The sequence below is a fragment of the Amblyomma americanum genome, chromosome 1, assembly GCF_052857255.1.
Source record: "Amblyomma americanum isolate KBUSLIRL-KWMA chromosome 1, ASM5285725v1, whole genome shotgun sequence".
Classification (NCBI taxonomy): Eukaryota; Metazoa; Arthropoda; class Arachnida; order Ixodida; family Ixodidae; genus Amblyomma; species Amblyomma americanum.
In genome coordinates, this window is record NC_135497.1 from 221,740,744 (window position 1) to 221,751,812 (window position 11,069).

General features: G+C 49.0%; 1 non-coding gene across 1 annotated transcript; it reads left to right on the forward strand.

Moving 5' to 3' along the window:
* Window positions 1-8,879: 8,879 nt before the first annotated feature.
* TRNAE-CUC (transfer RNA glutamic acid (anticodon CUC)) lies at window positions 8,880-8,951 on the forward strand. Its single transcript has one exon. It is a non-coding gene; the product is annotated as a tRNA-Glu (tRNA).
* The last annotated feature ends 2,118 nt before the right edge of the window (window positions 8,952-11,069 follow it).

Genomic DNA, 11,069 nt, shown 5'->3' on the forward strand with positions numbered 1-11,069 from the left:
CGCTTTCGAATATAACTTGTTTCAGGATGTATGGTTAATCGAAGGTGATTAACGCCGTCTTTGTTTTTCCCAACATCCTGGCCCCGACGATCGTTACGCCTTGGGACCGCAGCCATAGGTTTTCCTTGAAATAGCTTCCCGGCGTTCCGGCCGGGAGCCCGTAGATAACTCCTCTTTTAAATTCTTCTGGGCGTAGGCGTTCACTTGGTAGTCCTGACCATCCATTTGGAGGGTGGTGATGTTCCGAATCAGTTTGGCGACGTCTTCGTTTGGTGTGCTCGCGATGATAATATTTGAGCCCGGGCGAAGTCTCACGACGAAGTCTTTGGTTTGGCACTTGCTGTTGCAGGCCCGTATAATGGCAAGTTTTACCTCATATCCGGTTAGGCTCTTCACTGATAGCCCGTCTTTGGGTCAAATTATAATCTTGACGTCTCCTTTCGGGAGCGGCGGGGCTCTACGCCTCGTCTGCCGCGCCTGTTCTCCGTTCCTTTTATATTTCAAGCTCGCTGCTGACGCGTTTGACGTCATCCCGACTGCAGCGCCGCCTGTGCTACCGGCTGTACCTGTTGCATCAGCCGCCGACGCCATCTTGACATTGTATTCTTCCTGCCGGTGTGCATATCTGTCCAGGATGGCCGTGTTCCGCTCGCCGCGTTTCTGGGCCTCTTTCTGTCGACGTTACCGAATCGTGGTCCAGTCCTCTTCGAAATTATCGCTTCCCGCAGCGTTTCCAAAGGGTGGTTGCATACTAGCGTTCCCCTGTTCGCCGCTCCCGGTTGTGTCGGGATCGGTGAGGTCGTCTGGGTGGTCCGCTTCCATGTCCTTAGTTTCTGAGGAAAATTGGGCCATTGCGCTTTGTAAGCGTTTCGATTTCGGGAAATTCAGCAGCGGGTGCCTGGCTAGCGTCCTCTTCCGCCTTGGGTGCGACTCCCAGGCTCGCGGGTGCCGGTGGGTGCCGGCCCCGGGTTAGGCCTAACTGCTTGCGTTTCGCTCCGGCCATGTGTCAGCTTCCAAAATCGCGATAAAAACCCAAAAATCTGGCCTACCGGTTTGAAAGTGGTATCCTCGTGGTCCCACTGTAGAAGGTATCCGGTCCAACCGAAAGTTGCTGGCCCGATGAGCGTTTGTGGTCTGGGTGGGTTGAAATCTACGGGGCCCATGGGAGCAATGGGAGCTATGTAAGCAGCAAATGAAAAAGAAAGCAATTGAAAAGGCTTGCTGCATGAAAAAAGGGGAAAAATTAAGGAAACGAATTTAAGACAACTGCTGCGGAAACTTATCGAGCAGGAGAGTAAAGGTCCTGGTCTGTGGATTGATGACGTAAAGAAAATTAAACAGAAGATAGAAGTTATGGAAGAAGAGCGTTATCGCGGTGCGCTGATGCGTGCGAGAGCCAGAGGCGGTTTTCGGTGAAGCAGCAACAAAACGAGCATTTGGCATGGAAAAAGCCCGGGCTGAGCGCAATCAGGTTGATAAGATTGAATGGGGAGGAATCATAGCAGATGACGAAACGTATATAAAGCAAGCTTGCGGTGAATACTATCGGTCGCTTTTCCCAAAACATGACGTAGACATCGATACACTCAAAGACAAGTTTGTAGGAGCAATGCCAAGAATAGGTGAACAGAAACAGATATTAGAGGATCCGACTACCGAGTCTGAAGTGCGAAAAGCAATAGACACTTTAAACTCTGGTAAGTCGCCTGGACCAGACGGTTTAAATGCGGCTTTCTCTAAAGCCTTTAAGCAAGACATTTCTCCTTTGCTAACTGCACTCTTTAATGATGCATATCAATTAAAAGCACTACATCCTTCTTTTGGCTTATCTCACACTGTCCTAATTCCGAAAACGGAAGACAGCGAAAAGTTAAAGCAGGTTACAGCCTACAGGCCGATTTCACTCACGAACGTGGACTACAAAATATTTATGATGGTGCTAACAAGGCGGTTACAAAGGGTAATGAATGTGATAGTAGGTGCTCATCAGACGTGTGACATCAAAGGCCGTTCTATTTTGTCTAATATTCATAAAGCAATATGTGTGCTTGAGTGTTGCAATATTACAGACAGTCGTGTTGCAATCCTTCAGTTAGACCTGGAAAAGGCTTTTGATTGCGTGGCACATGAACTTTTGTTTTAATTTTGAATCAAGTGAATGTTGGATTAGTCATCAGGGAGGGAGTGACCATGGCATACCGCAACTGCACAACTAGACTAATAATAAATTAGAGTTTGGGGGACCCCATATGCGTGAAGCGTTTGGTGCGCCGGGGCTGTCCCCTATGCCCTCTTTTGTTTGGCATATACATAGAAGCCCTGTGTTTGAGCATAATATAGATTGACAGTATTCAAGGTTTTAGGCTACAAGCGACAGAAATTAAGTTGCTGGCTTATGCGGATGACGTAGCCGTTTTCGCGGTTGATTATGAGAGCATAAGAAAAGCCATCGATTGTGTTCGGCAATTCAGTCAATCGAAAAGAAGTCGAGGAAATTGGGCAAAATGTGTTTGCTTCTGGCATGGTGAATGGCCAACTACTCCAGTTAGCTTTGCGAATGTGTCCTGGGTGACGACCTCAATGAAGTACTTAGGGGTCCCACTGGAGTATTATCGAGACAGAGAACCGTATTGGAAAGGCCAGTTGGAAGACAAACGTGCAAAAGCTTACAGGTGGAGAGTGGCTAAGTTAGCGACTTTCGCGAGGGCTACAGTGTGTAATTTATTCTTCATCAGCAAGCTGTGTTACGTGACGCAGGTACTGCACTGTTCATGAACCAACGTGCAGAAACTGCACCGCATTTTTGCAGTGTTTGTCTGGGCCTCGAGCTGGGAACGATGCAGTCGCACAAATTTGTTTAGAAGTGTAAAAGATGGAGGCCTAGGCCTGAGCCATCTGTTCTTGTGCCAAATCGTGAGCAGGTTTTTATTTTTTCGTGACGCGAGTGACCCTTTCTTGCGTACAATCTGTCAAGTAAGGCTGGGCCATCCGTTACCAGAATGGATTGTGGGAACAGGTAACATACAAGGTCGGATTTATGAATACAACAGAGAAGTGGTAATGAGTGTTAGATGTTTAGCTGCTCGTTTTTCGCAGCAGTACTGTAAAAAGTAAAACACTTTATCGGGATTTACATGATGTTCTGCCTGAATCATTGCACAGGGCCATGTACCGTGGAGGCCCAGGGCGGTAATGTGTTGAAGCGTGTACCACCGGCGAATAAATCTTTCTTTTTTAAGTTACACATAGAAACGCTGGCCGTGAAAACATTTATAGAGAAAAAGGGAATTTTTCTGCCTTGGGGCTCAGATTGTTTGATTTGCAAGAAGCCAGAGACAATCGATTATGTATTCTTGCAGTGCTGGGAAGGCGTCTACTTCTGGTGTGTCTTGCAAACAACGCTCAAGAAAGACTTGCCTCTAGACACGTATAGAATATGGTATCTGCCTCTACAAAACGAAGAGGGCGTACCTTATAGCAAAATATTGCTTTTGAGTCTCTACGCTATTTGGCGCTCGCGAATGGCTCTATACTACTGTGAACCGGATGCGAGGCCTGCCCGAATTTACTTTCGTGAGAGTGTGCATTGGTTTACTGAAATACAAAAAACAGCCGATTAAGTTCCTGATGGCTCTCCAGGGTAGAGCCCTTGGTGTCCCTGAGGGACTTTTAACATGACGAAGCCAGCAGCAGCGGCTGGTTGAGTGTCAGATTCCCTCCTGAAAGGGGTATGATGTAAATTTGTGTACTCTGTCGAAGCCCGGCAATAAAGAAAAAAAAAAGCGGTCGCATGGTGTAATGGTTAGCACTGTGGACTCTGAATCCAGCGATCCGAGTTCAAATCTCGGTGAGATCTGCCCTTTTTCCCACTTAAGCTGCCTTCGACGTTTCTTGTGCTCCCGCATGCAGCGCTTCTCCTCGTTCCGGCGTGGTCTAGTGGATTTCCACTTCCGACCACCGTCCGTGACGGACGTGAAATGACGAGCTCCGTTGGAGCTGCTTCAGCGGCCATGCCCGGCCGCGGAAACAGGTCTCTTGCTTCTACTTTGTCGTCAGGATCTGAGTACCAGGTTGTATTGCCAAGTCTGCCTACCGGGCGTTTCGTTGTGAACACCGTATTTTTGCACGCTGATGTCAGGGCCCGCTTATACCGGGTGGAAGATGTTTTGGAGACGCGCTCGCTCAGCTATCGCTCTTGGGGGAAGTGGTCGTCCTAGGGGCGTATCGCATGAATCATGTCTGGGCAGTCACTTTCAAAGATGATGAAATGCTGAAGAAGATTGTCAGTGTCGGGGAGCTCAAAGTGAAAAGTTCCCGGTGTCTTGTAATCAACCCCGCTAACCAGGACGTACGAATGAAGCTGCACTGGCTGCTTCATATTGTTCCGGACGAAGATGTGCGGCTTGCCTTCGCACCATTTGGAAAGGTGACGGACGTGTCGAGGGAGCGGTGGCGCGTACACGGGGTGTCACAAGGGCTCAACGACGAGGCTCGTGACTTTGAGGTTGAACGCCGGCGTGAAGCTGGACGACCTGCCCCATCAAGTGAGCTTCGCTGGTGAGCTGGCGCTGGTGGTTGGCCCGGGCAGGGCTCCGATCTGCCTCCGATGCCGGGGCACAGAACATATCCGTCAAGAGTGCCGGATCCCACAGTGCGGTTCCTGCCGTCGGTTCGGGCATGAGTAATACTGCTAGCAGTGCGCTCGTACTTACGCCAACGTCACCGGGCGGGTGAGCAGCGAGGACAGCTCGGAGCTGCTAATGGACGAGGCCGACGCGGAGGAGGCATCGAAACCAGCAAGTGAGCCAGCGGCCCAAGAATCCACGTTGACGCCTCCCCAGACGGATCAACCAGAGGTGCTACCCAAAGTCAGTGCAGCAACAGGACAGCTGGTTGCAGCGCCCGTAGATTCTAAACCAGTCTCCGGCACGCCGAGGGGTGCGACAGAAAGACCTGTGGGCTCTTCGGAGAGCGTCATCCAACCTTCGGCGAAACCCATGGACGTTCTGTCAGCTGCAAGCAACAGCGCGGCCGGAAAACGTACGCACGCTAAAGCCAGTTGTAGTGCGCCTCAACTGGACGCCAGTGGTCGCGACTAGCCTGCGACCAAAGCGCCAGGTATGAGGCGTTCGACCTTAAAGCCGCGGCCAAACATGCAGGTGGACTCACGGCAGGCAATTGAACGCCTCCATAGATTTTTTTTTTCCGCTAAGCTTGCTTCGGGGTGTGGGGGGTCAAATATGTGTGCCACGAAGGTAGATACCACAGAATAAGGCAACCTTTGTTTTCGAAAGGGCAGCTAACCTACGCGAATTGCTTCGAGTAGCCACTTTAAACGTTAGAGACCTCGGAGCGAGAAGGCGACAGTTTCAGCTCACTCGGCTTCTTCTTGAGAACGACCTTCACGTAACTGCAATCCAGGAAACAATTGAAAGCCAAGAAGCGACTGATCGAATGGTGTCTACCTTTCGTGCGCACTTTGATGTGTGCGTGTGTCATTCTGTCGGTGCGTCAGGCGGCTGTGTTCTCTTTATTAGGAACAACAAAGGCATAACAATGCAGTCGCTCTTTTCTTGTGAAAGCGGTCGTCTTCTGGTCGCCGATTTCTTGTGCTGTGACCTGCCTTTTCGAGTGATTTGTGTGTATGGCCCAAATGTAGAAATGGAACGTAAATTGTTTTTTGAGCGAATTGAGTCGTTTTTAAAAGGCGACAAGATTGTTATGTTCTTGGGGATATGAACGGTGTTTTTCAGGAAATCGACCGGGCCAAGCTTTCGGCCGTTCGTGATAAGAGTGCAGAATTATTGAATGTTCTGGCCAGCGACTATTGTTTAGAGGATGTAGGAAGTGTTTGTATGAGTGGCACGCGTCCGCAGTACACGCACTTTCAGGGAGATAGCCATGCTCGACTGGACCGGATATATGTGTCGGCAGACTTGGTTCCTTCGTGTACCTTGTACGAAGTCAAACCGCTGCCATTTAGCGACCATTGCCTAGAGGTTGCAAACTTTGGCAGGTGTCGCTTTAAAAAGTGCTTTAACTGGAATTTATGGAAATTCAATGTAAAGTTATTGGAGCAAGAAGGCTTTTCAGTGGAGTAGGAAAACAGCTAGAAAAACTGCTGATGCAACCGGAAAGTTTCGCTGTTCAGTGGGAAGAATTTAAGAAGTTTGTCAAAATGAGGGCAATTGAAACAAGTAGCGTTATAAGGTTTGAAGAAAAACAAGGAAACCCAGCTCCGTGAGCAGCTTGCGTTGCTCATTAGTGTTGCAAGCACTCATCCAGGAACCTTTTTTAAAGAAATAAATACAAAGTGCAGTTGGAAAAAACAGATACAGATAAGTAAAGAGCAGCGGTGGTGCGCGCACGCGCAGAGAAGCTGTGGGCAGGGGAATCGCCAACAGAGCGCGCATTAGGCGATGAAAAAAGATACGCCTGCCAAAAAGAAATACGCCAGATACAAAATGGCGACGAGGTGCCGGCCGATAGCGACATTATCAAGCGCGTAATCAGAGACCATTTCAACGATTTGCTGGGTCACACGCGAAGGGCAGAGGCAGGTTTGCATAGATTTTCTATCGTTTATACCAAGACTCGATGATGAAGTCAGAATTCGTTTTCAGCAGCCAATATCCGTTAAAGAGTTTAGAGGAAGCACTGATAGATAACTGCCATTGCGTTAAGCTGCCGGCCCTGATGGTTTAGGAGCCACCTTTTACAAACATTTCAAGACAGAGACTGCCCAGAAATCCCAGAAAGTTCTTGGCGAAGAATACGAGAAAAAGACGTACGCCATTGCCATTCACAACATTGTACTCATACCGAAGTTTGCTGAGTCAGAAAAACAATTGTTGGTGGGGTCTTATCGCCCGATAAGCCTCACCAACGAAGACTATAAGATATTCATGAAGGTTCTGGCAAAGCGAATTCAGAGTGTCATAACAATGTTAGTGGGGAGTCCTCAAACTTGCGGTATCAAGCGTCGGATAATCGCCACTAATATACACAAAGCGCGAGGTGTGCTTGAATGTTGCGACGCACTAGGTCACAGGGTGACAATCATGCAGCTAGATCTCGCAAAGGCATTCGACCGTGTGTCACATGATGTTCTGTTCAGCTTGCTAGATCATGCTAATGTGGGCTGTGTAATGTCGGAGGGTGTACGAATGGCATACGCGAACTGCACAACGCGCGTCATTGTTAATGGGGAGCTCACTGAAAGCCTGCATGTGCGCTCTTCAGTGAGACAGGGATGTCCCTTGTCACCCCTCTTGTTCGGAGTCTACCTCGAGCCTCTTTGTCTGGCTATACAGAAATCTGAGCGTACAACTGGCTTCAGGTTACTGTCAGCTCATGCGAAAACCTTGGTCTACGCCGACGACATCGCCGTGTTCTGCTCAAGTAGGCAGAGTATCTGTGAAGCCAAGGCTGTTGTTGAGAAGTTTCGCAAATGCACCGGGGCGCAAATAAATTGGGAGAAGTGTTATGGATTCTGGCATGGCGACTGGGAGGAAACGCCAACTACTACTCTAGGCTTCGCTGGGCCACTACTCCGACGACGTATCTTGGCGTGCCGCTGGACCCTTATAGCAGCCCCGAACCATACTGGAATGAACAGGCGGCAATGGCAAAGGAAGAGGCCTGTGCGTGGCAAGGGCGACAACTATCAATGTTTTCGCGCGGCACTGTGTGTAACCTGTTTCTCATCTCCAAGATATGGTATGTCATGAATGTGTTGAGCGCCTCGCGGATCAATATTCAAAAGATCCACAGGGTTTTTGCCGCTTTTATTTGGGCATCGACTTGGGAAAGAACCAGTCGAACGAACTTATTCTTGCCCGTGAAGAGAGGAGGTCTCGGTATTGCTCATTTATTTTTAAGACAAATCGTGTCGCACTTTATGTTTCTTCGCGACCAGAAAGACAGTTTTCTTCGCACAGTTATGCAAGTTCGTTTATGTCGATTGCTACCAGGATTTGTAGTATGCTCGGCTGAAGGAATGCGTGGTACCGTGAGAGGTTACCTGCGCGAAGTTGTGTTTGCGTACAGAATGTTACAGGTGCGATTTTCAATGCAGTACCTCTCCAATGTCACTAGGAAGAATCTGTATAAAGATGGAATAGAAACATTTCTCCCTGTACCCATCCACCGTTTTTCAAATTGCGGAGAATGCGTGCATAATGTTACAGGTGCGATCTTCAATGCAGTACCTCTCCAATGACACTAGGAAGAATCTGTATAAAGGTGGAATAGAAACATTGCTCCCTGTACCTATCTACCGTTTGTCAAATTTCGGAGGCCCGGGAGCAGATGTGCTCAAAAGGGTTAAAAGAATGCCAGTGTACCCATCTTTAAAAACTTTCTTTTTAAACTTCCCACCGGTACACTGTCGGTAAAAACGTGGATGCATGACAAAGGTCTCATTGTCCCTTGGTCGACAGACTGTTTTTTTTTGTAAAATCCTGAAACAATAGATCCCGTGTTTTTAGATTGTTGGGATGTTCTTTTTTTTTCCTGGGACGTGCTTGAAAGAACTTTAAAGAAAGACTTACCATTACATCCGCATGGCACCAGGTTTTTACCGGTAGGAAAACAGGACATCCCTTATGACACTATTATGCTCCTTGGCCTCCATAGTTTATGGTAAACAAGGACAATTCAGCAATGCAGATGTAGTTTTGAGATCTACACGCGAGAATTTCATTGAAGGTGTCATAAATCTGAGGGAAGTGTATCGGGCACTGCCTGATCAGCCAACGTGGAAAATGTGTTTGATGACTTGGTTGAACTGAAAAAAATTTAACTCACCGTATCAGTTTAAGTGATACTTACATATTTTATTTGTTTGTACCCGTTGTGAAAATGCAATAAAAAAAAAATCCGGCGTGGTCTAGTGGCTAGGATACCTCGCTCTCACCCAGGAGGTCCGGGTTCGATTCCCGGTGTCGGAAGGTGCGGTCTCATGGGGTAATGGTTAGCACTCTACACTCTGAATCCAGCGATTCGAGTTCAAATCTCGGTGAGACCTGCGCTTTTTTTCCCTTTTTACCACATAAATTGCCTTGGACGTTTTTAGTGCATCCGCTTGCATAGCTTCGCCTCGTTCCGGCGTGGTCTACTTCCTCTGAAGCCCTTCTGAACGGCTTTGTGTTGAAATGCTCCTAGCTGGAAACAGCGCATCGGCCGTTGGCAGAGGTCTCCGACACCTGAACTTGCCACGGACTCGTACAAAGTTGTCCTCCCTCGTCTACCTACCGGTAATGTTGTCCTCAACACCGTCTTTCCGCATGCTGACCTCAAGGGTCGCCCATACCGTGATCCCGACTTCCGAGACGCGCTCGCGCAGATTGTGGACCTCCGTGACATTCTGTGTATTGGCCAGTACCAAATGTGCCACGTTTGGTTGGTTACTTGCGAGAGCAGTTCCTCAAAACAGAAGCTTATTGACAAAGCAGAGTTCCACGTCAAAGGTCTAAAATGTATCGTTTTTGACCCGGCAACCAAGAACGTGATTAAGCTTCTTTGGCTCCCGCTCTATATGGAGCACCGGAGGATTGTGGAAGCTTTGGAGCCTTTTGGAACTGTACAAACTATCGGGCGTGAGAAGTGGCGGTGCCCCGGAATGGAGCACACGGAAACTGTGAACCGTGAAATCTCGCTTACGCTTAAAGGCGGAGTGTAAGCAAGTACAATTCCTCACACGCTCAACGTTTTCGGGGTACAGGGTTTAGTTGTGATCCCAGGCAGGTCTCCGCTGTGTCTTCGCTGTAACCGCGTGGGCCACGTACGGCGTCAGTGTCGTACGCCTCGATGCACCCAGTGCCGACGCGTTGGGCACACAGTAGACAACTGTGTTATGAGTTATGCTGACAGGTTGCGCCAAGGCAACTGGGCACATGAGGACTAAGTGGTGTCAGAACACATTATGGATGTGTCGGATGTTGTGGAAGCGTCGGGTGAACTGAGTCATGAGCTCCAAACAGAAGACGGACCAAAGGCTTCTGCACCGAATAACGGCAAGGGTCCGCCTGCAAGTACGGACAAACAGGATTCCCCGTTTCCAGACCCAAAGCCACCGGATCCGGGTCTGCCCGGGTCTGCTACTTTGAGTCCTGTGCTTGCTGCTCAGGAGCCACCTGTCACCTAACGATCACCAGAGCATAGCACCCCTGCTTTAGGGTCAGTGGAGGCACTTCAGCCAATGAATGTGCGACATGCCTTGTGCGCCCGCGACGCCCCTTTGTCGCCGGAGTGCAGCAGTGTGTCGCCTGAAGTGTCAGCTTGTAGTGTGTTCGGTGCCCCGTCGGCTGTCAGCGTGGTTGCGAGTGGCGTGGCCCATGCAACTCCATAGGCCGAAGCCTTGTCTGTCTCAGAACAGGCGATGGGCAACAGTGCACCTTTAAAGCGTCCTGTAGATGATGAGGTGTGTGTCGATGGCGATGAGCAAAAAGCACCTGGTGTGGCATTGGAAAAGGTCACCTCAAAACGAAGGGCGATGTCTGCCCTACAAGTAATCGATTTGCAGGCCGGCCACCCCAGTACAGGGGATGGCCTTCAATAAGACAAGCACTAAAAATGGCGGGCGTCACAGCATTGCAGGTCGCTACCCTTAACATTAGGGGTTTGCGTAATCGTCGAAGGCATCAGTTACGGCATCTTTCAAACAAATGGGGTGTGAGTGTGCAACCATTCAGGAAACCAAGGTGTGCTCTGATGAGGAGACTGAAGCTGCTGTCAAGCCTTTTTTTGTCAGAGTTTAATGTTATCGTTAGTCACTCGAGAGGCTTTTTAGGTGGGTGCATGCTATTCCTGGCCAACACACTGGGGATTACTGCCGTGTCGTATAGAACAGATGATGACGGGTGACTTATCTGCTGTGACCTCGCAATTTTGGGTGTGCAGTGGCGAATTGTTTGTGTTTATGCCCCTGTAAAGCAGCGTGATAGAACGCTATTTTGCCACGGATCATAAAATTATGCTGTTGGGAGATTTCAATTGTGTTTGTAGGATTGAAGACCGAGCCTTGTTAAGTTAGCGATATGACCCTAATGCTGATTTACTTACTGATT